Consider the following 25,842-nt stretch of genomic DNA (forward strand, 5'->3'; position numbering starts at 1 on the left):
CTAGGCTGCAAAAATCCCCCTGAGCCTTGCCCTACTTAAGGTAGACTTCCCCTTTAAACTGCCTCAAATCAAGGACCAAAAACTTTGGCAATTTTGCCATCTAAAATCTTTGTTTTGGCATGTTCTTACAATTTTGATCCCATTTTCTTTAGAACTGGCCTCTCTAGTTTTCAAAACAGCCACCCTAGACTGCCTCTCACATCCTCAGAAAAATTTTTGCAAAGAATGTAGGCCCTTCCCATAAGAAACATGTACTAAATCTTTCCCTCTCATAAGCCATCCTAGCTACTGCCAGAGCAGCAACCAAAGACTTTGGACCCTGTGCAGCATAGTTTGGTATTTCTTCTGTACAGCATGGCAATCCTCTTGCCTCATAGCAAGATATTGGACAAAGTAACAAAATTCTTTAATTGTTTTTCCAAGGCCCTAGCCTCTACTTCTGCAGGAAAAACTTAAGACTTTGAAGCCTTAACACCTTAGTTTCCCTATCTAACAGTTTGGTCTGCCCTAGGACAGGTAAAAAGATATCACTTATATTTCAGGCAACAATACCTATCCTGCTTAACAGCCTCAACAGAACAAGGAGAATCAGGATTACAAGAAGCTTAACACCTGCTGTAACTCCTACAGCCAAAACAGTGCAGGAGGGGCAAAACAAAAATTCCTAAGCGGAGCTTCAGGCACCCTCTAATAAGGACTGGCTACTTTAAAACAGCCAGGAACAATGAAGAGCTTCTGAAAAGAAAAAATCTAAAACTGAAAAAGGAATATGCAGAACAGGAAACAGAAGTCCCATCAGAATAAGGAAAAATGAGCCTTTTCCTTCAAATAACCTGAAACACCCCTGAAGCCTGCTCAAACCACCCAAAAAGAATCATGGAATGAAGAGTTATCAGGAGGGGCAGGAAAACACTCAATCAAAGTTCAGATCTTTTCTGAATCTTCCTGAATATGCTTCAGGCACACAGCCTGACTCCCAAGGAGGTCTAACCTCAAAGCAATTACACTTCTGAAGGAGTAGCCTTAGACTCAGAAGGCATGGGCAATAAACCCTAGAATCAAAGGAGTAGTAGAACCCCTAAACCTCCTCTTCACATCTGCGCCTATTAGAGGCTGGGAACTTCGAGGGGCAAGACCCTGGAAGCCAGGCCCCCGGAGAAGGAAGAGCTAAAGTATTAGAGAACCTATCTCAGCTACAGACCCCTTCATCCAGAGGGCTTTCACCCTAGGAAGTTGAATTGCCTCCGGGCGCCGGAGCCTCCCACGGCATATTATCTCCAAGAAACTGCATCCAAAGACTAACCAAGAAACTCAATCCAACACAAATCTCCAGAGCCTTATTAACCGCAATGCAACTTCTGGAGCCTTAAACCGGGCGTCCAGCCCCCAAGTAAGGGAAGGCACTGCTTATGATAATTCCCGCGTGCACTATCTGTTTCCGGAGCATTTGATAATTATTGAGCTCTACACTGCTCCTGCAATGAGGCAAGAAAAACTAAAAACCCTTCCCCAAGTGGCATGAAATAACTTTGCAATCAGTCTGACACTGTTTCCACGTAAAAATCTCATTGAGCCAACCGCACATGCAGTTGCTTCTATGAGGATCATGCACTCCACTGAGGATATGACAAGAAAACTGATGATTGACTGACGCCCTGACTTCGCAGTCAAAAGAAATTGACTTCCGCCAGCCTTAATCTTTGATATTCTTAGGATCGAGACAGCGCCGCTTCTGCCCAAGTGTAAGGGCCGTGAGATGAAGAACATCCTTCTCCTTATTCAGCCTAGTGAGCTGGACGTCAGTGTGCTTGACTATATAGTCACCTATTACTAGTATGTTGCGTATGTTATTTTGCCTTGAGGGCTGTGACTGCGTGGCACACTTGTTTTGTGAAGCATGTGTTTCATGGTTTGTGTTGGGGGGTGGAGGTTACTTTGATGTCTGCTTTGGAGGGCTCTGTTGCTTTTGCAGATTATTTAGAGCCTCACAGTATGTTTTCATGTATTTACGTGTATTTTTTGCCGGTGCTGGTTTAATGGGTTTATGTGAGACTGGTAGTTTGATGCTAGTATTTCCCTTCTCCTCTTGACTGTCTGATCCAGTCTTGGGTTGATAAAGCTTAGCCTCCAGTTTGGCTGTATAATTGCATCGCTCTCATGTATTAGTGTTTGGTGTTAGGAGAGGGTTTGTCTGTGTACATGAAGCAGTTGTAACATTGCCTCAAAATGCCCAGATTCACCAGTTGGACTGGAGAGTACACCTGAAACCGCCCTTTGGACATGCCTGGATAGGTACAGTAAACTATTTTACTGAATGGCTGGTAAGGGCGAATAGAGAGCCTTGTCCTTCTGTAGTGCTAGGGTTTATAAGTGCTTGCTAGGAGTTTTGAGCAAGTGCCAGGCTAAGAAATGAACAGCTTGAGTGCTTAAATTGAAAGTTTGTCTAGTTCAGAGAGAAAAATTGAAGAGACGACTTTGCAGAGCCAGGAATAGTTATACCCTAGCTAACCGGCACTGTCCGGCACGCAAAACCGGGCAAATGCGTTTTTTATAATAGGACAAAAAAACAAGAGATAGAAATTAGCCCAAAATGGCCAATAAACTACTACTTTCTGGGCTGAAACCACTCCTCCAGGGACAGATAGTCTGCTCAAAGCTCCACTGTCTCTCAGACTAACAGAGAAACGTCCTTCTATCCAAGTAAGGTAGGTATGGGCAAACTGAGATTTGTAACAGCCCTGAATTCAGCACTAACTTGAAAACTGGACTATACTAGCTTAGAAACACGGGAAACAAGTATACATATATTTTTTTCAAAAATAAAGCAGATACAATCAAAAAAACACTTTAAATGCGCATAAAAAGATGCTTATTGCTATACATATATATCTCAGTTCAGAGTTGTAGTCAATGCCCCTAGTAATAAAGTAGGAAGAAACACAAATTAAAAGCAGATGAATAATATATATATATATATATATATATATATATATATATATATATATATATATATATATATAAATAAAATAGAAAAAGAACAATCTGATTTAAACAAGTTACCCAATTAACCGGAAAAAAACTCAAAACCGAGCCCTGTTCCAGCAGTCTTCAGACAAGTTCTAAATGCACACTCCCACTACTAGGGTGCAGGGGAACCTTCTCCAAAAAAAGACTGCCTGGATCAGTGCTCAAGTTATACAAACAAAGCAAGATTCAGCAGTCCTGAATCTGGTCCTATGCTACAGCAACAAGGCGTATCAGTTTCAGAAACAGCTCGAATAAGCAGGCACTAAGCCTGTGACCAGAAATTCCCAGCTCAGAAGGGTAGAACCCAGCCTCTCCTCCAAGAGTGCAGACCACAAACCTTAATGTAGAATAATTGGCCTGAAGCCCAAGTGCTTAAACCAGAACCAATATACTTTTAGAATTGCAGACACTGAGCTTTCAATCAGCGATTCCAAACTTAGGATATAAGCTACCTGTCCTGCCACAACAGTACAGACCACAAACCTTCTTAATGTAAAACAACCAGTATGAAGCCCAAGTGCTTAAACCAAAAGCCTTAGATTAACAGTTACAGTTTAATATGGCTACTACAAAGCAGAATAAATAAAATTGAGTACTTTTAAGAGGCAAAAGCAAAATAAAGTAAGAGGAAACACAAATACAGTAAAAGCAGACTAATTTTTTTTTGTTAGTAAAGTGCAAGGAGAGAGGAAGGAAGAACCCAAGTGGGTTGACCTTCTCAAATCTTCTCTCTGTATTATGTAGAGTGAACACTAAACTCTGAATATGATCTCACTGCATTCGGTTAAGTGAGCAAATGAGATGGACTCAGGAGTGTTCAAATACAGACTTACAGGAGGGGTGGGCAGTTCCAGAGCCACCAACACCAAATCAAGAACAGGAAGGGTGGGTGGCGGCAAGAAAAAGAATAAGTACAGTTGTACAGATTACAGAGATATTAAATCAAAATGCAGACAAAAAATGAGAATAAACACATCTTTTCTCAATATCACAGCTGGCAGTAGGTCAATCTCTCTCTGCAGCAGCCTGAGCAACAGGTATATGATTTTCTTTAATTGCATCTATAGTACTGTTTTATTTGAAACTATCTTAACTGTCTGCAGGTTTTCTGCCCTAGCATCCACTGAAAATGTGCATTACCCATGTCAGACTCTCAGTAAACAAATGCCAATAAAATAAATATCCAGTTCATTAGTTTTAGCCTCTGAGTTAGGAAGGCTAAACAAAAAATATTGCATATTGGCAAAAAACTGTTGACATTCTGACATGTATTTTTAGGAATAGATTGTCCAGACAGCCAAAGTAAATTATGCACATTCCCTCTTTCCAAACGTGTCAAAGACATGGTTATCATCATTTGGGACAGAACCGGCAGAAGACAAAGATTAGAGCTTTTGTCCCCAACCAAGGGGATAAAACAGGGTGGGTAATTTTTGTAAAGAAACTTATGAAAATTTGGCAGTTTATAGAATCAATCAGCTTTTGTGGGAGCAGGAGATTGAAATTCTGGTGAAACAGATGCGGCAATGAAGGCATCTTCTAAAAGTCACCAAGACAAGCAGAATGGAAGCCAGGCTTTAGAGAGTCCACAATAATGGTCTGTAGTATCTTTTTTGTGATTTTACCACCACCTTACTTTTCCACTTAAATATTTCACTTTGGAGATTATTCTAATGAGCAAGTATCTTTGGAAGACAATCGGAGCAAAAAACATCCCCAGATTCAGACTTTTATGCAGTTGGGATGATATTTGAAAGGCATTAGTCCAAGTCCTCAATTTCAGACTCTCACAAAGCTTCTTCAACAGAAGATTAAGCAGTTTCTTTTCAAAGGAGTAGAGTAAGAAGCAGCTGATATGAAGTCTGAGGAAAACGACCATCTTTACAAAAATCTTGCACAAAATTGAATCACTCCAGGGTAAGTAGGAGGAGGAAAGAGACCAACCAAAACTTCTTTAAGAGACTCTGTGACCTCCGCCCTCACCAGAACTTGGTGCATGCTTCCCTCGCACTCAAGGTAACAATCAATCATAGTTCTCCCTTCTGGGGAAATTCTACTTAATGTACAGTATGAAGAGACGTGCAACATTCGTAGGCCACAGTGGCCTTTGCAGGGGACATGACAAAATCATGAGACAGTTAAATGGTTCAAGGGCTGCATAACCACCTCATTGGAGTACTTAGTCTCAGATCACAGGCAGATGTCCAGTGTTAATGACATACCTTCATTTTCTATTTAGGTGAGGAGTTTGCCAATTGGGAATTCAATGCCATGGTCGCATGCACCGCATCTCATCTTTCAAAAAAAAATGTAGAAGTTTAGCCTACTCCTAAAAGTTTTGAGTAGAAAGACAGACAAATTTGGCAAAAAGCAAAAATCATAACTGATATGGGTGCCTTTACAGGGAATCAGCCCACCAAAAAAACATTTTCTCTTCCTGACCAACATAAGGATTTCTTATACTGTTAAACAATTTAAAAGGAAGGTTCTCCAACAAGGATATGTATCTACTCTAAGCCATAGCAAAAGCGGACTGCAAAGACAAATACTACTAAGCTTACACGAGACACTTGTGGCAAGAAAGCTGTGAGTTTTGGTGCATCTGTATGTCCTGCAGCAGCACATTCTCAACACTGTGGGCAAATGTATGTTGGAGGTAAGGAAGGAGCCTGAAACTTTGTAGACTGGCCAGATGTCCAATATCCTTGCCATGCTTCGTCCCACATTTAGGAATATCATAACAGCGATCTAATGAAAAACAGTTTTTCATGCTGTGCCAGTTCCAGAAGTACAATTATCCTCAGCACATAGATAGATTTCTAGGCCGCGGTGGTGCAGCGGTTAGCATTGTCGCCTCACAGCAAGAGGTTCTCCCATTCGATTCTCGGCTGGAGCGCCTTCTGTGTGGAGTCTGTATGTCCTCCCCGCGGTTGAGTGATGCTAAAGACATGCAGGTAGGTGGGAGACTGAATGGGCATGCCTTCTTTAAAGGTTGGGAGTCGGGCTGGCAACTCGGCACCGTAAAAATCCACTGCCAATCATGAGCGGACAGGAGTTCCGCTGTGGCAACCCCTAACCGGGAAAAGCCGAAAGACTATGCAAATCACATTCTGACATGAGGAACACAAGTCTTCAATGATATCACATGTGCCTCTCTCAGATGCACATAGATATACGCACAAACACCCCCACTCCACTCATCTACTGCAAAGGACAAGGCTCTTTGGTTTCAGCAAATTGTTAATGGAGAACATGCTGGAGGAGAACAAATTTTATGAGTTATTTACCGTGGATGACATAAAAAGAGCATATGATTTATGGAACACTAATCTCACCACAATATGTGAAGAAAAACTCATTACTGAAAATCTTTATATTTATGGAGCCCGTGCCCACGTTTACCTTACTTTTTTGGAACACCAAAGCCACACAAGAACAGAGCAGACCCACCTTATAGATCGGTGGTAGCAAGTAGAAGTTCCCTTACTGAAGCCACAGCCATTTACCTTGATTACTTGCTGAAACCTTTAGCAGAAAAGAATAAGTCATACATAGAAGATTCAATGGAAGTTTTGTGGAAAATAATAAAATACTGCTAGCTTTCACTGTCTTTTTTTTTTTTTTTTTAACTATTGATGTGGAATCCTTATAGACAGTGCTCCCTCAATTACTGTACAACAGCAGCTATGGAGTCTTAAGAAACATAATCAAGGTACACAGGCACAACTGCAAAAGTTAAGCAAGCTCATTAATCTTGTACTGGACTTCAATTTCTTTACCTTTCAATGGCAAACACTACAAACAAAAAACTGGTATAGCAATGGGGGCTGCCATGGCTCCCAGCATAGCTAACATAGCCCTGGGCAAATGGGAGGAGGACTTTGATTTAAACACAGACTACATGCAGCATATCACATGCTACTTACATTTTAACATCTTCATTGTGCGGGAAGGTGACACCTTGCAGTTTGGAGATTTTATCACGTACTTCAAACAACCCCCTTCCTGAAGTTTACCTCTTCCCATAGCTATACTTAACCACTTTCCTAGATACGCAGATTTCCAAGGACACCAACAATAACAGATTCATCACTGATCTATTCAGAAAACCAATAAGGGTTAACTTATTACTCCACAGTAAAAGTCTACATCCTACAAAAAACAAGTATAATGTAGTGAAGTCCCATGGCTATAGATTAGCTATAATTACCACAGAGATGGAACCATTTTTGAGAAACTTGGACAATGATTTTTCTAGGGAGAGGCTATGAAAGTCAGATGTTAAACATCCTGGAACCCATTATATAATTGAAAAGGACTGAAGCAACTTCACTCAACCTCCCCAGTAGGAGAATGTTAAACTCCACAGAGAATAACAAATGCAAAAACAGCTGCATCCTGACATACACTTTGGATTATCACAGTATCAAAAATGTTACTGAAGAAAATGGACATTCTCACAGGAAACCCTTTTCTGATTAACATCTTGGGTTAAGCCCCATCCTTTGTTTATAGGAAGGCCAGAAACATTAGAAGTTTTGTTGAATTTAAACCTAGACCATATGAGAGAAACACTAAAAGATGTGAAACTAATTGTACATTTTGTATACAGCAAGGTGATATTTTTATTGCCCTTATTTAAAGAGAATCATTAAGACCAGTGCAGGGGGTGACTAACACAAAAGTAATTTACAGGGCACAATGCAATGAATGCGATGCATTCTATGTGGGCAAGACTGTCAACAAATAAGCATAGGATTTCATGTCATCTCAGAAATCCGCTCTGGATTTAAAAATGAACTAACTAAAGATAAAACTAAAAATAAAGCCAGGGTACCTTTTTTGGCTGGGCTTGAGCCTAGTACCTACCTATGAACTAGCCAAACACCTCTCTCTTCATAAAAGACGCACAGGTTTTAAGTTCCAGATCCTAAAGTGCATTGCAACTTAGAAAAATGCCGCATTGTTTAAATTAATAAATTTTAATTTTATTCTACCAGTTGGTTTTAAATACCATTTTAAATTGGCTGTAATTTAAGTGTATATTTTGTTTCCATCATACATTTTTTTCTTTTTCTGGTTTATCGTTTTTCCACTTTATTCAAAATGTGTAATACTAATTATATACATTTTTATAGATGGTTTTTAGGGTTCTTGTACACAGACCTGAAAAAGTCTAGGACGAAAGCGATCTTCACAACAGGTTATGAAAATAGAAGATTTTTACAATTGATTTTTTTTACATGCAAAATGTATATGTATATATTTATATATATTTTGATAGCCAAACTGACTAAGGTCGATATATTTACAGCCATGTAGTACATTGTCTTGGATAAAATCACAGACGTAATAATCTAACAGTTTGGTTAGAGGTACCACATAATTATAAATTTTATTTAAAGTACATAAAGGTTATATTATGATGACAGCTACTAAGCAGGGCAGGACCAGCTCGAATGTCACACTGATGGGGGAAGGGATTTAACATGCACCAATAACACTGTTTTACAGCACAATAAACCACTCCCTTGCCTGATAAAAAGTATATATATATATATAAAATTTATATTTAGAAAGCTTGAGAGGAAACTATTACTCTGTTTTACTTGGATCGCTTGTCTGTGTACAAAGGATTTTCGACTGGAAACAAACTGCCTGCCTTGTTGGATTACTTTCGAATACTTAGTAATTCTGTACAATTATATATTTATTTATTTTACTTAAGACAATTTTAAGTTCGCTACTTCTACTACTTTTGTCTGATCTGATTAATATACAGTGATTAACTAGAGATATAGGACTGAATCTTCCACAGGGAAGTTTCTTGCACTGTTTTGACTTCTGAGAAATAAATTAAAAACAGTAAGGGGCCCAACACAGAACCCTGTGGTATGCCACTAGTGGCTGGTCTTTTGCTAGGGGTGAAATCACCCACTTTGACAGTATGTGTCCTGTCAGTGAGCCAGTTGGCTATCCATCTGGTAATGTAGGGGTTAATTCCCAAATGGGAGAGTTTCTCTAATACCAAAGGGGGAGACTGTGTCAAATGTCTTGAATAAGAAAAGGTGGGCTGTATGCACTGTTTTTCCCTCATCAATGGACTTGGTGACTTTTTCAAAGTCAACCATGTTTAACAGGTATGACCTACACCTTTAATGAATCCACACTGGGTTGGGTGCAGAGTTCGGAGATTACCTATGTCCTTGTTATTAAGGTCCAGGATGATTCTTTCCATGGCCTTGCAGATGAGGCTAGCCAATGTTATAGACCTATTATTCCCAGGGTAGGCTAATGGTGCCCCTTTGTGCACAGAGACCACTGTTGCTATCCTCCATTCCGCTGTAACATAACTAGTTCACAGGCCGTGGTTAAACAGGGATACAAGTGGGTCTGCTAGGTAATGTTTTAGTTGTTAAAAGGCAACCTGGTATGTTTGGTCCCACTGATGCAGTGTTTTGGCCTTGGAAAGCACAGAGAAGACTTGCTTTCTTATGATAATAGGCTGAGGAATGGTGGTAGGTACACTTTGAGACATGACTGAAGGGGATGGGGTGAAGTACGCGTTTAATCTGTCATCTAGCAGGCTGGCTATTACCTCTGTACAGGTATAGTACTATCCACAACCATGTCAAAAAACTGCATCATACCGACTGGGCATGTCATAAAAGGCATTCCAGTTTAATTAGACCAAAAGGGAAGCCCTTTAAAATACGGGAGTATTTTAATAATGTGCATAAGTATAGAAAGGTTGTGGTTAAGCAATTTTGAGCACAAAAACATTTAGCACAGTGACTTAGGCAGAAGCTATAAAGGGGTGTCAGCAAATACAGGGAGCCTGTGAGAAGAAAAAAATAACCAGAGATCCTACAGAGGTATTAGAGGCACTTTGGAAATGTTATGAAAATTTACAAAAAGCAAAGGAATGTGGAAACTAAGAAAACAAATAGAAATATTTATAAAAGACTGAATTACGCTAAGATTACAGCAAGATGATGCCCAACAACAAAGTCAAGATAGGAAGAGATGAGAAAAACAGTGATACATAGTTGATCTGCAGAGAAATCTCCAGAAACTTAAGGTATTCCTATGGAAGTCTGGAGAGAAGAAAGTGAATGATCTGGAAGAAAGTTTAACAGTATTTTAAAAGGGAAAACACCCCTGTGGTGGCTGTATTACATAAACAGGGTAAAGACCCATCAGACCCAGCCTCAAATAGACTCGCTTACATTTTAAAGCGCAATTATGAAGTGTTTATGTCTATACTAGCTAAAAAATGGCAAAGGTATACTTAAATCGATACATATGGATCATTGGGGTTTTGTGGAAAGGAAGCAAACATTTAAGATTTATAGAAGAGTGATGATCCAGAGGGAAGCAGAAAGAAAATGCCTCTGCTGTTGCTGGGTCTTGATGCAAAGGAGGCATTCAACACAGGAAGATGCGATCTTATCAGAAGGGTAATGGAAGTAGTTGCATTCTCTAATAACAATAATAAAGTCAATTAGGAGGCTATATGAAGGATCAGAGGCAAGAATTGGAGGGATTCTTCTCAGATAACTTGTGGTTCAACAGAGGAACCAGGCACTGGTGTCCTCTTTCCCCTTTACTTGTCTTGTACTTAGAGCCACTGACAAAGAAAATAAGGGACTCAGACATTCAAGGAAAGGAAAGTTGTGTAAAATCTTACCATAACCACAGATATCCTTCTCTTCCATGTTGCAGTATTCACTAGTGGGTTCACCCTTCTTCCCATCAGCTTGTTTGGCAGGTTTCCAAAGCTTTTTCAATCCCTGTTGGTGCATCGGATATCTGACGCGTAGGCTGGTATGAGGGCCATAAAAGTCACGTCTGTACACACCAGTCCTCAGACCCAAGAAGGGTCCAGACAGAGCCAGTCCTGATAGCATAGCCTGTGTAGGAGCAGAGGAGAGCAAGTGCAAGGAGAACAGGGGGATGGAGGGAGGGAAGAAATACTGCAACATGGAAGAGAAATATATATGGTTATGGTCAAATTTTACACAACTTTCCTATATCCTTCTATTCCACTGTTGCAGCATTCACTAGTGGGCAAGTACAAAAGCTCAATGCTGGTTGGGTGGTGGTCTGGATGAGGATTCCTGGAACACAAAGGATAGTCCTGGCAAATCCTGCTCTGGTCCTACAGATGTGTTCCAGTTTCTAGTGTCTGGTGAAGGTGTGTACAGATGAACAAGTAGCAGCTTCTAGAACGGAGTTAGTATCTAGACCTTTAAAGAAGGCTCCAGAGGAGGCCATGGCCCTTGTGGAATGGGCTCTGATGTTGCTCATTAGTGTCTTGCCATGGTGAGAGTAATGAAAGGAGATGGCCCTAGCTATCCAAGAAATGGTTTGCTTTCCTACAGCTTTCCCCAGAGCCCTGGGGTGGAAGGAAACGGCTGGTCCGACTTGCATATAGGTTTGGTCATATGCAAGTAGAAACGGAGTTGCCCACGTAAATCCAGGGAGTGAAGGACCCTCTCACTGTCTCCCTGACAGGGAAGGCATTGCAAAGACTGAAGGCCTGCCAGTCTGGCAAGGTCTTCAGGGGTTGAAGTGACATGCTTGTTTTTTTTGTTTTTTCTTTGCAGGCCTAATCGGCGTCTGGCTATCAGTCGGCCTTAAAGGAACAGAAGGAATGGCAGAGGACTGCTCTGAAATGCCCATCACAGAAGCTAGTCCCCCCCGGCATCTGAATCCGGTGCAAGGATATCCTCCCTGGACATGTCATCCGCTCTGGATTTTGCAGAATCCTGGTAGGTACCCGCTTTATCCAGTGTGGCAGATGCAAGTTTCTCTTCCAAGCTAACGGTGGCTACAGGCTAGGAATCAGCGGAGGGAGGCATGGTGGAAGTGGACAGCCTTGTGGGCTTGGCCCTCTTCCTAGGTGGTTTGGATGGGGTGTCAGTAGTGGCTTGCATTTCAACAGCGATCTGCCCAAGACGCTTGTTTTCAAGGTATAGGTCGACGGCCTGAAGTCAGCGATGAAGGGTCTAATGGAAGAATGACTTACAAATGAGTTTTTATAATCGTGCTCCCTACCCAAATGAGAGACACTGGTTGTAGGTGTCTGTGGGAAATCTGGCAACCACAGTTGCACTCGTTCTTACTGGACATTAACAGACTATCAATTACAAAAGGACTGAAGAAAATCCCCAACGGGGTACTTAATGCAAAACTGATCTGACATATGCGAATAGCAGGAACACCTGGCGTATGGCTGGCAGCTGAAAAGTTCTGAGGACTGGTGCACACAGACATCACTTTTATGGCCCACGTACCATCTACACGTCACATGTCAGATGCACCAACAGGGACTGAAAAAGCTTTGGAAACCTGGCCGAACAAACTGATAAGAAGGGTAAACCCACAAGTGGATACTGCAACATTGGAAAAGGACATACAATTGATATAGTAAAAAATAAAAGATGGCTTTAATTGTAGACATTTTATTCTTGAATCCAGAAAAGGACATCAGTACTGTGGAACACCAAGACAGACTCGAGTCTTTTCAGGATATAAAATTAATGAAGATAAAACAAAAGTAACAGCCATCAATTATGTACCCACTCAAGCCCTGGTTCAACAATACCCATATTTACAGGGACTTAAGATTAAGTATTTAAAAGTATGGATTAAAAAGACTTCTGTTGTGACAGATAAAGATATATTGAGAAAGACTAAACAAAAGGAGAACACAAAAAACTGAGAAAATTAAAGCTCTTTTTATAGGTTCATAGGTAGGTACTAGGCTATCGGCCCTGAGGCCTATACAAACCAGGCCAAAAAGGTACCCTGGCTTTTGCCACCCAAGAAAATTATTTTCCTGTGCCACTGTCGAGCAGAGCCACAGAGGTGATCCCCAGGGTGAATTTCCTATTTCCCATCCAATCAAGATTTTTCTTGAAGAGTGCTAATGAGGAGCTTTGTTTGATATAGATAGGTAGTTTATTCCAGAGTGTTGGAAGTCTCTGGGACAGGAATCTATCCCTCCGGCATGTTCTGTTTATTGTGGTGACAAGGTTTAGGTCCCTATAGCGTGTAGCTCGGAGGAATTGGGATTTAAGTGGAGCATGTCCAACAGCTCTGGGTTTGCCATAGCTTTGTATGTTAGGCAGAGATCACCTCTGAGTAGGCGATATGCGACAGAGTCAAGCTGGAGTTTGAGACTGTCTGCGTAGGGCATCTGTTTGAGGCCGGTAATCCTCTTTGTGAGGTACTTCTGCGGCCTTTCCAGTTGTTGATGTCTTGTGAGGTACATACTAAAGGGGGCGTTGTACTCTATAATGGGACTGAGTGATGAGTAGAGAGGAACAATGACCTCTTTCTGGATGAGAAACCTTTTATGATGAGGTAGTTTTATATACAGGTCAGTTTTTTTTTCAACTAGAGAAAAGCTTGTGGACAAAAAGAATTGACATTTATCTGGGAGGAAAAGAGAACAAGAGTTAAGTGGGATACGTTGACCCCAATAACAGAATACGGTGGTTTAGGATTACCAAATTTGAAGGGATATTTTAAAGCTACCTAGTTAAGGGTCATATACGCAACTCAAGCAGGAGGGTTATAATTCAAAGTGGAAAGGGATGCTGAAGCTGGACGGTTTGATAAATGAGAGAGATTTTGGATGCAGATACTCGAGAATAATATCCACCATACAGGCTATATTAAGTTGCAGAAAGTATTCTAAGAACTAAGCAAACACGGATGGAGAAAGCAGATTTTATCAATGGTGATGACTGCAAGGAGGAATACAGAAAATGAGCGAGAGAGTCTGGGACTGAGAAAACTGGGAAAGGAACCAATGTATTGGGAGCAAATAGAGGGAAAGGCAAGTGTGGGGATGTGCCCAAGTAGTAGCTTGGACTACAAGTTAAAGACAGTTTTCAAGGGCTGACAGAGTAAAGGGATAGAGGAGTACTAAGAAAGCTCTGCTCAGGTAGGGTTTTCAATTGAATCGAGAACAAAAGTTGCCATTAAAAAGGAGGTAATTAGTAGGGAATATAAAGTATTGCAAGATAACTACAAGAATCGGAGGAGGTTATAAAAAAGACTGGGGAGATTGGAAAAACAATTTGCAAGGGAACAATTGGATGACATTTGTGGCTCCTAGGTATGGGAACAAAGTTCAGAAGGTTTAGGGATTTTTGCTTGAAAGTGCTGCATATTTATTTTATACAGCAAAGAATGCGTCCTTGGATATCAAGTGTTGGACATGTAATGGGGAACAAACTAAGTTGGAAAAATTCCCTACAGTGAACTATCAGAAACATTGGGAAAGCAAATGGTTGAAACAAAGGAAATGATTCTATGGAGCCAAGACAGGTTTTTAATTGCCTAGGCATATTATTAACTTTAATTGTTGACTACTAAAAAAGCACTTACTAGAAAACAGAAATAAGAATCTAAACAAAGCATATGTGAAGCATCAAATATTGTAAGAGAGAGCTGAAAGAAGGATCTTTAGAAAAGGGAATGAGCAATTTGCAAAGAAATAAATGGAATTTGTGAAAACAGTACACTCAGAATAGTGTTCAAGAGAAGTGAAGTTTAAGGGAAGAGAGGAATTGAGTGCCTAATGTAATACTTGACAAACAGTTACTATGAAAGAAAATATGCTGTGTATAATATGTATAAATAGAAAAAAAATGTTAATGTATACCTGCCTGCGTATTAAGTGATATTTTAATAAAAGTGTTAAAAAATATATAACATGGAAAGACTTCAGTCACTATTCAGTTTAACTGGCTTCATGTCCTATGCATTTGTTTCTCCAGACCGCTTAGCAAAAGGCTGCTTTGCACTGCTTGTTGAATGTCATCTATAACAAAACTGTTTAAAATCTTAAAATGTAATGACAAGTCTTAAAATATAATAAGATGCTCTAAGGCCTTGCACTTACATCCATTCTAACTTGTGTTCTAATTAAATAAAAAACTACCACAACCTTGCAGTTAGTTACTTTGGCTATCCTGGCAACTGGATTATTACCACAATGTGCTAAGCCTCAAAAAAGAGGCACCTGTGCTCCATTACAAGGTTCCATGAACAATAGGGACATGCCTGTTCAGACTTATTACTGTAAGTTTTGGGAACAGCTCAGATTAGGAAGACCACCACTGGCATTATGGTGTTTCTAGAGGCTAGGGGTGACTGAATGCTCTGTTTCTTGACCATTTATTCATCAAAGAGGGGAAAACGGGATGTGGTAAATGAAATGAGGCAAAACTGGGGTCAAAGACAGAGGCACACAGCTAGACTACAAGCGTTGGTAATGTGAGTCTCTTATTCACCAGTAAAGCTATGAAATATGCTTCCAAAGACAAAAGGTACATGGAACACGATTCGGGCACATTCAGAACATAAGGGCATATCTTAAACTTTGTCTGAAGTTAAACACTGCAAAATTTTTGGAAAATTGTCTGACAAAAGGGCTGATGTTTTTCCAAGTCATTTAGGAGTGAGCACTCAAACACAATAATAATAGCAAAAAAAAAGTAATAACTAGGAAATAGAAATGAAACCTTGAACAGACTATCTACAATACTTCTTGTATCACCAGTAAGTAAAGTATATATATATATATATATAAAAAAAAAAAAAAAAAAAAAAAAGGGAAACTAGATCTAATTAGATATTCTTGGTACAGGTTGGCAAGGTATACTTAAGAGCCACTTCATGATGAAACTGACTTGATAAAATAAATTGTAGTCTGCTTGTGTCAGGTAATAATCATCTGCATTAATCTGGCTGTGGCTTAATAAAGACTGGAAACATGCTGGACCCCCTAAAGTGAAAAGCAGGATTTAGAGCAGAATGGAATCGCTGCCTTCTGAAATTATGCTCAACAGTGGGATAAACAATGATGGTATACTACAGGACAGATCTACAACTTCAGAATTTAAAAATTCTGACATGACTGTGGGTTCCTTTTTATTCAGATTTGCATTTTCTGTACTAGTTATTTTAGGTTTGACTAAAGTTGAGTCGCATTATTATAGTTTGTGTTGTGGGTATCTCACCAGGATAACATTAGAAAAGCACCTCTAAATGCAAATTTACATATCCACCACACTTTGTCTTTGTTATAACCGTTTATTGAACACAATGCTGGTTTAGAAGTTTTTTCTTCACTGTGGGGAAAATGAAAACTAAGTCTACACTGTATATGTATGTTGGTATGTTTTAATATTGTGATGTAAATAAATGGGAGGATATATAAAAAACATGATTTACTGCTGCTCCAGTCTTAGTATATAGATCCCATGGTGACTCTTATGATAATGTATGTGATTGGTGACAGTGCCCCCCCCCTGCCAGGTGTACATGGTGTCAGAGCATCCTTAACACACAGGAGTGATACACTGGGTACAGCTACTCCTCCAGCCCTTTTGCCATACCAATCTTTGCAAAAATGTATTCAGGTACTACAATGAACTCTTGTCTTTTTATAGGTTTTAATCACATTTAACATGCCACCAATATAACTGGTTTAAAAAATGGCTACCCATTATAAAAGGTTTACAAGTTTTTTTTTGTTTTGTTTTTTTTAAACACATGCACTTATAAGCATTCTGATGGAAGACAGATTTGGAGACACTTGCACTTGTGCTGAATTCCCCTTTGGCCACCACATATCTGTTTGTTCATAAGTGGTTGCTAGGCTATCGGCCCAACAGACATTTTAAGTTTAGCCAAGCTCACCCCGCATTTACCAAAATATTGACACGTCTCAATACCCCCAAGGAATTTTATACTGTGGTTAGAAAATCCTACTACCTTGCACAATTTATCCTTTATGGTATTGCCCTAAACTAAAAAAAAAGTTGTAACCCCATCATGAAATGCAATGCCCCTCCAGCTTACACCCCTCTCTAAGCACCTAAACCAACTTCAGAGGTTTCCCCATTGAAAGGATCTGAAGTCATATTAATCCCATCGCACTACTCAGGCTTGTACTGACCCCAAATGATTAACTTCTGCTTAGCCTTCCACGATATAAATTAACCTGCAATCTTTGAAACTCTTTCACCCAAGAGCCAGTGGTAAAGCAAACACCTGTTCTAGAGAGTTAAACATGCACCACACCCCTAAATCAACAATAATGGCAGGCAAGACGGACGTAATCCATTGCATTCTTTCATCTTTGAAACAGGCTCGAATTACATACATATCAGAATACTTTGTCAGCCTTTAAAACCAGTCTGAGACTGCAAAGGTTCATCTGGAATGTGTGTGTGGAAAACAGGGGAAATAAACTACCAAGAAATCAGCACTGCATAACACTAAGCCAAGCTATTTACTGGGGGACACAACTATTCTCCCATCAGTGTTTGGTGACATGGTTAAACTTCTCGATGGTATCACTGTGTGAAAAGCATAGGATGAACTTGTCCTCGACTTCATAATACTTTACCACAACTGTTAGAACTGGCAATACCAAGCTCACTGTTCAATACTCCAAGTAGGTAACTGCACAAAACATTTCAGAAAGTGGAAATGTCGACCCGTGAATGGCATTCCCCTAATGATCGTTAATGCATTTTCAACACAAGTTTCTTTAAAAATACCTTTGTTGCAAGCCATCTGATACTTTAAGAATAATTGGCTTGGCTAGACTACACAGTAAATGTAAAATGGATCTACAATAAGTGATAGTGATGCAGTTGCCAGAAAGACCAGTGTATGCCAAAATCCTGTTCATCCACATTTACCGCCACTAATTATAAACTATACAGCAAGAACACTGAACTACAGTCAATGGTCATTTAACTTGGGGGAAGTTTTTCTTCATTATGTTAACAAATTCTAGCACATTTACAAATACCCCTGGATGGGAGAGCTGTTCAAGCAAGTGCTTGTAAGCTGTAAACAGCTTGAGAATATCAGATGACCTGTACAGAAATGGTACAGGGTGTAGATAGCAGGTGGACAAGGAGGATACATGTGTACACCCTGGAAAACAGCTGTACTACTACGGCTATTTTTAATTTTATTTGTCCATGTGTATGTCTGCTGTTGATCTTTGTACTTACTGGACTGGTCAAACAGTAGTTTGTGCAGGTTTTCTTATTCAACAACCTTAACAGTGTGGAAATGTCTGCTGGCACATAAAGTCCTTACTTTTGTTGCAATTATCTTTTTCAGTGAAAACTTTAGAGCAGATTAATATCATTTTTTTCAATACAAAGCTAGTTTCAGAACTCAAGTCTTCTTAAAGCCTAATGTACATAATGGGGTGGGTTCCTGAAAGAAGGTGCATTTTGTAGGTCTAGGGGTATGACTCTTGCTTCGGGTTTAAGATGCCCATGGTTCAAATCCCAGTCAGGCATTTTGTGCAAAGAGTTAAGTTTGAGAGAGATTTAGTTCCTCTGGTACAATGTTTTGATTCCTCATTTGCCTACTGTGTGACCTTCAGCAAGCCTAGTTGACACTCCTTAGGGGTAATAGGGAACCTGGGTTAGGCTCGCCAATGATCTCCTGTACTGTAAGCCTAGTAACGATCAATGAACCTAAAGGTTCATGTTACAAGGGAAAGAGTAACTTACAATTTGGCGTGTAGTCAAAGAAGGCATTTTGTACAAGCCAATAATAAAACACAGTTACACCCAACTATTTTTCACTGTATAAACCTCTGTCTATTCAAGTTAGTCTTTGCTGACTGGAAAAAGTTTGACTGCCAAAACCCATTTTCAGCAGAGAATTGGAAGAAAAGCTCCACATTTAAGTTACAGATGTACATTTAGAACTGCAGGGTAAAAACATCTATACACAAGCTTATTTACATGATTTTTAAATATTTATGTGAACATAACATTTTAACACAAAAAAAGAGAAATTAACACAAATTGTATTTATAGCATGATGGCTGCAAGGAAAATATCAAACTGGAGTGTTTTGAGTTTAGTAATTTATAGACAAGTAGAATGTTTAAAAATATGATGGTTATGAAAACAGAAATTGTAGAAATGAGCAGGAAGATAAATGGACAAAGGAAGAGTTGTAGTTAGGGGTGGGGGTGTGAGAGGAGGAAAAAGTAAGAGTTCAGGAAATAAGCCCACTATGATGAGGAACAAGAAGGGACAAAATGATTGGGAAGCAAAGGTGCTGTTAAGACTGAGAAAAGTAATCAGAGTAAAACTAGCCAGGTGAGCAGGAAATTGAAATTAGAATGAGTTTTACAATTTAACACTGTTCAAGAGATTGTTGGTCATATAACAAGAAGTTATGTACTCACCATAACGTTTGACGTATGTAGTCATCTCGCCTCGCATTCTTACTCACGGGTTCGGAGCTGAATATCTGCTCAGACACTGCCAATTTTTTTACTAGCTCGAAGTCTCTCATTGGCTGGGCCAAGCAGGTATCCCATGCTGCCCTGCTCCATAACCCCAGATCTAGTTTGCTGCGAAACCACAAACACACTCCATGCACAACAACAAAAACTACAATGTAGAACTACCAAGGAGGTAAGAAAAACCCAACTATTATTAAAGGGTACTCTAGTACCAATCCTAACCTCCAGATCCTCCAGGAAGGGGGGCAGGTGGGAGGGTACGTAAGAATGTGAGATGAGATGGACTACATACATCGAACGTTATGGTGAGTACATAACTTCTTGATGTTATGTAGTCCAATCTTGCCTTCATTCTTACTCGCAGGACAGCGTCCCCAGCACCTCTATCCTGGGAGGCTCAAAGGAAGATACTCCTGAGGACTGTGGAACCAAAGGAAGCCCGACCTCTAGAGGCCACGTCCAGTTTGTAATGAGTAACAAAGGTATGGGGGGGAAGCCCACGTGGCTGCAGCACAAATATCATCCAAGGATAGTCTGGCATGGTATGCTATAGATGCTGAAACAGCCCTAGTAGATTGAGCCTTGATGGGGAACGGTAGGGTTTTTCCTGCTGAAGAATAAATAAAGGAAATACAATTAGCAATCCATCTGGAAATGGTAACCTTGGAAATAGAGGATCCTGCTCTATTTTCTGAAAAGGAAACAAACAATTGGTCAGACATTTTGTAGATGTTTGGTCCTGTGTACATAGAATCGCAATTGTTTGTGCACATCCAGTTGATGAAATCTAAACTCTGCCTGGTTCGAAAATTGAGGGAAGAACACTGGGAGCTCAATAGACTGGTTGAGGTTAATAGTGGATGTAACTTTAGGGAGAAAGTTAGGTCGAAGAGAGACTCTGTCCTTATGAAAAATTAAATACGGGGGTTTAATGGAAAGGGCTTGAATCTCCAACACTCATATGGCTGATGTAATGGCCATCAGGAAAGCAGTTTTCCAAGACAAAAACTTTAACTCGCAGGTGGCAGCCAGTTCGAAAGGTGGGGAGGTAAGGGCTTGCAAAACCAGGTTTAAATCCCAAGGCATAATAGGTTCAGAAATAGGAGGTCGGAGTAATAAGGTGCCCTTTAAAAAGGCCTTACAGTGTTCGTGAGCCATAAGGGAAGGCTCGTAGAAGGTATGAAAGCGAGAAAAAGCCGCCAACTGGACTTTAACAGTGGCCGGAGCAGAACCCTGCTGAAAGAGCATGGACAAGAACTCCAAAACCGCAGGAATTGGGGCTGTGTAGGGGTCGATTCCTTGAGCATGAGCCCAAATAGAAACTCTTCCATTTGCTGGAATAAATCTTCCTAGTCGAAGACTTGAGAGGACGATAAAATGTGTACCACCTCAGGTGAAAAATGATGTAGCCTGACTAGCGATGGAAGTGGAGTAGCCAGGCTGTCAACCTGAGGGTCCGCAGAGAGGGGTGGAACTGTCCCGACATGTGTCAGGTCTGGTACTGGGTCCAGAATCCAAGGAGTGTCCACCACAAATGGATGGAAAAAGGAGAACCAGACTTGGCGAGGCCAGTGAGGGGCAATTAGAATCATCTTGCTTCCCAAGGATAGGGCTTTCTGAATCACTCTTGGTAACAGAGGAAACTGAGGGAAAGCATAGAGAAGACCGGAGGGCCAGTCATGGACTAGAGCATCCCTGGGTGATTCCCCCTGTGTGGGGGGGGGGGATCAGGGTGAAGTAATTGCTGCATTTGGCATTGAGGGGATTGGCAAAAAGGTCGCAGCAAGGCTGACCTCACCTGCTGAATACCTGTTCCGCAACCGGAGGGTTCAGGGACCACTCAAAAGCATGAGAATAGCCCTGCTCAGCCTGTCTGCTATCACATTGTCCTTCCCCGGAATGTGCTTTACCACTAGGAAACGTTGGGAAGATACTGCCCACTGCCACACACGCATGGCCTCTCTGCACAGGGGGTAAGATCTGGTTCCTCCTGGTTTGTTTAGGTACCATACCACGGACATGTTGTCCGAATGTATCATGATCGTCCCAAGAGGGAGAAAGCTCTGAAGTGCCTACACCACCAGAAGCACTGCTCTCATCTCTAGGACACTGATGTGCAGATGTACCTCGTGATCTCGCCACGTGCCTTGGACCGTCCTGCCAAGATAATGCCCCCCACCCCATCTGGGAGGCGTCCGTGGTCACAGTGGGGACAGGTGACTGAGGAACACACTGTTTCCCCTCGTCCAGATTGGTGGAACATAGCCACCAACTGAGATCCTGTTTGCATCGGTCTGTAAGCAGAATCAGGTGAAAAAGGGGGAGTTTCTGAAAGGACTATTGGGCAAATAGAAACCATTGAAGAAGCCGCATATGTAATCTGGCTAGAGGAACTAGCATAATGGTGGCTGCCATGGTGCCCAAAAGCTGAAGAAACCATCTCGCTTGTACTTTCCTGAGGGGTAATAGTGCGCGAACCTGATTCTGTAATATTGTGATTTTGATGGGGCAAGAAGGCCCACATTTGGACGGTGTCTAACTCTGCACCTATAAACGTGCCACGCTGTGAGGGCAGCAAGGCAGACTTTTCCCAATTCAACGTTATTCCAAGTCGCTGACAGAGGGTAATGGTGGCGTCCCTGGCTTGGAAGAGTAGATGCCTGGTGGGAGCAGTGAAGAGCCAGTCGTCCAAATAAGGAAACACCTGGAATCCTTGATGTCTCAGGTGAGCTGTCACCACCACCAAACACTTGGTGAACACCCTGGGGGCTGTGGTGAGACCAAAGGGCAGGGGACGAAACTGAAAATGGCTGGCTCCCAGCCAGAAGCGTAGGTGACTCCTGGATGCCCTGTCCATTTTGATATGATAGTAAGCATCCTTGAGATCGATGGAGCACATCCATACTTTTTCCAGCAACGGAAAAATGGACTGAAGGGTGACCATTTGGAACTTGTACTTTTGAACGTAATGATTTAAATCGGCTGAGATCTAGAATGGGTCTCAGGTCCCCTGTTTTTTTCAGCACCAAAAAGAATCTTGAGTAAGTCCCTAATCCGATCTGGTCTGAGGGGACAGGTTGGATGACTCCTTTCTTTAGCAGCTTTGAAGCCTCCAAGGCTGCGTGATCCCTTTGACTGGGTGGATAGTCCGGGATTTTTCGGACTGGAGGAGGGTCTGACGAAAGGGGTATGGCATGACCTCCAGAAACTATTGATAACACCCATCGATCCTGGGTGATGCTTTCCCAGGCTTCCGGGTATAACTATATGCGGCCCCCCCGACCGGCTCCGGAGAAGCAGTCTGGCAACACATCAGGAACGATGGTAGGAAGAAACGCAAAAGGAATCACGGTCTCCCGAGTTGCAGGGGCCTCCTCTGCCTCAAGGGCGGCGTCTTCCTGAATGACCTCCCTCACCTCTGCCTCTGGAGGGGGAATCATCTTGTGTGGCAGATGTGACTTCTTGAACTACATCTTCTCACCTCTCTGAGCCTTGGGGTAAGGCCTAGAGGGGAGGGAAAAATGGACCCCTACGGCAGACGGGGTCTTTCCCTCTTGCTCGCATCTGGTGAGGGTGTCTTTCACTTTGGTTCCAAAGAGCGAGGACCCATCAAAAGGAGAATCAGTGAAAGAAGACTAAGGCCTCCGCAAAATGACACAGGCGCAACCAGGCTTGCCTCCTGAGGGCTACTCCTGAACTGGCTGCCCTACCAGCCCCCTCGGCTGCATACGATAGGAGCCTCATGGACAAGTTAACAGAATTTAGGGTAGACACCTGGGCATTAACTGTGGGCGCCAACACCTCAGGAACGTTAACTGCTAGAGTATCTCCTAACTCCTTGAGGAGATCTCTCTGGAGCCGAGTGAAATGGCAAAGGTAGTTCAGTGACTGTAAGGTGAAGGTCACTGATGAAAGGGTACGCTTCCCGTACCTGTCCATAGTCCTAGACTCCTTGTTAGGAGGATGGACGGAGGAAGAAGTCTCGGATACTTCCTTCTGTGTGGCCGCTGCCACCACCATGGCATCTACAGAAACCCCTTTGGACAGAAACTCTTTCCCCGGGGCGAGCAGAGAATAACTTATTGGGCCTTCTGGGTACAGGTTCCACCGTATCAGGATTCTCCCACACCCTCCGACAGATTAAATCCAACAGTTCATCGAAGGGTGGAGACACACCGGAGGCAGAGGGTTGAGCTCCAAAGGCCTTGAGGAATACAGACTCCTCGGAGGGGGTTTTGGAGGGCCAGTCGCCCCTCTGTCAAAATCTCCAGGATGTCTGAGAAAGACATTAGAGGACGTCTTGGGGGACCCCTCCGACTACTCGAGGTCAGTATCATAAGTGAGAGACTCATCCTGGGAGTCTATGTGCTTCCTCTTGCACATCATCGTTCTGGAGGCCACAGACTCTGAGGGACCCTCAGAAAGTTGGGGACCACTCTTGGGGGGTATCCCCAGACCTTTGGGCTCCACCATCTACAGATAGGGGAGGGTCAGAGGCTCTAGCCAGGGTGGAAGGGGACGGAATGACAGATCTGGGTGATGTAACTGACGATTTGGCTAGTGCGCTCTGCATGGCCTCGAAGGCCAGTCCCCCCAAATCTGAGTGCCGATGGGCCTCAGAGGCCATGATCGGAGTTGGGGTCCCCCAAGCCGATGCGCCGAGAGGGAGGCTCGGAACAGATGGGTGTTCCAAAACATCCCCCTCAGGCCTGACTGAGGAAACCAGAGTACCGAAACCTGTGGAAGGAGCAGACAGGGTTGGAGCCGACGTCGGCACTGATAAGCCTTTAAGGGGTATCGGAGCCGGCGCAAGATCACTCTGAGCGGAGCATTCTGGCTACGAAGACAAGGAAGCGCTCGGAGGAGGAACCATCAACACAACCAATGGGGCAGGCTCCGGAGCAGACTGGGTAGGAGCCGAAAATAATTTAGCCAACACCGGCGACTGCAGGAGCCTCTGCACCACCCTATCAACATCCAAATCAGAAAGCCTGGAGGATTTGGAGGACAAGGATGGAGAATGGGATCTCCTGTCAGGAGAACCATGCCTAACACTGGGAGATCTGCTCCAAATTGGTTCCAGTAAAATAGGAGCTGAAGCAGATTCCAGTACCACAGATACCTCCTGCGGCAGAGGAGGCAGAGTCAAGTTTTGAAAGTTTTTCCGGTGGCTCAAGAAACAGACTGAGCCGGAGATCTTTTCTTCGCCTTCGAAGCCTTAGGCTTGGCCGGAGAACCAGAGGCAGAGTCCAAAGACTCCTCAAACGAAGGTTTCAAGAGACCCTTCAATAGTAATTTATGTTTCCTCTTCTGAAGCACCCTCGGACTGAAGGCGTGACAGAAGCTGCAAGACTCCTGTAAATGAATTGCACCTAAGCAATAAACACAAAGAATGTCCATCTGTGACGGACATCTTGTAACCAAACTTAGCACATTTTCTGAAACCGGAATGTTTTTGTTCCTTCTGCTCTTTAGACATCTTGAAATAAATAGGAAGAACACAGCAAGGCGGGAAAACAGTAAACACTCTACCACAATCAAGAACCTCCAAGTAAAAAGGTTCTCCAAAAGACACACAATCCACAACCAGAAAAAAAAAAAACAAGAGCTAGCTTAGTTTAGCAACATACAAACTTTAAGCAACTACAACACACAGAAAGAAGAACTAGGTCCCTCTAACGGGCCTAGCCCACCGGAAATTAGGGATACCAACTACAGACAAGAAAACACAAAAATAATCCACAATATGCAAAATAGCTATTAAAATAGCTTTTGTGTTGAAATCAGCAAATTTCGAGAGAAATTGAAAAAAACTAAGGGTACTTAGCCACAGCCAAGCAAGACCACGTCCTAGCTACATGAGCAGCAAACGAGATCTGGGGTTATGGAGCAGGGCAGCATGGGATACTTGCTTGGCCCAGCCAACGAGAGACTTTGAGCTAGTAAAAAAATTGGCAGAGTCGGAGCAGACATTCGGCTCCGAACCCGTGAGTAAGAATGTAGGCGAGATTGGACTACATAACATCAGTTCATTAAATGGCACATCTGAATGAAAGTGCAGCTGGTTAGGTTAGGTAGTGCTTTTGTACGTCTTCACACAGACATGCACAGTTATGTACATGAACACACTTTGGACAGACATGTTCCTAGGTTTGCACACTCCATTTTTTTTCTAATGAACTTCCCCAAGTACATTTAGTGTTTCAAATGGCCGCCTACCAATTTCCACAGAAAGACGCAAAAGGAAAACTGCAAAATGGACTCCACTCCATGTTACCACTGGAAATCAGCCCAGTTATTTTATTTTAGCTACACAATGACCATGTAAGAGCAGCAGGGCAAACCAATGATATGGAAAGTACAGTTGTGTACACTTAACATAAATGTAGATGTTAGAGTATTCACTGTTGCAGTCATTGCATTTGGGTTATCCTGCTGGCAGGTTGCCCTCAGTCAGCCTGAATTGCAAAGTCTTGGGTCCCCTGTCCCCCTTTTTGGGG

General features: G+C 42.1%; 1 protein-coding gene across 1 annotated transcript in view; it reads left to right on the forward strand.

Annotated features, from left to right (window-relative positions):
- Window positions 1–25,842, forward strand: part of LOC122797178 (tumor protein D52-like) — a 491,103-nt gene that overhangs the window by 320,503 nt on the left and 144,758 nt on the right. The window lies entirely within an intron of this gene.

This window comes from Protopterus annectens, chromosome 3.part0 (assembly GCF_019279795.1).
Source record: "Protopterus annectens isolate FY-2018-M chromosome 3.part0, PAN1.0, whole genome shotgun sequence".
NCBI classification, from domain to species: domain Eukaryota; kingdom Metazoa; phylum Chordata; order Ceratodontiformes; family Protopteridae; genus Protopterus; species Protopterus annectens.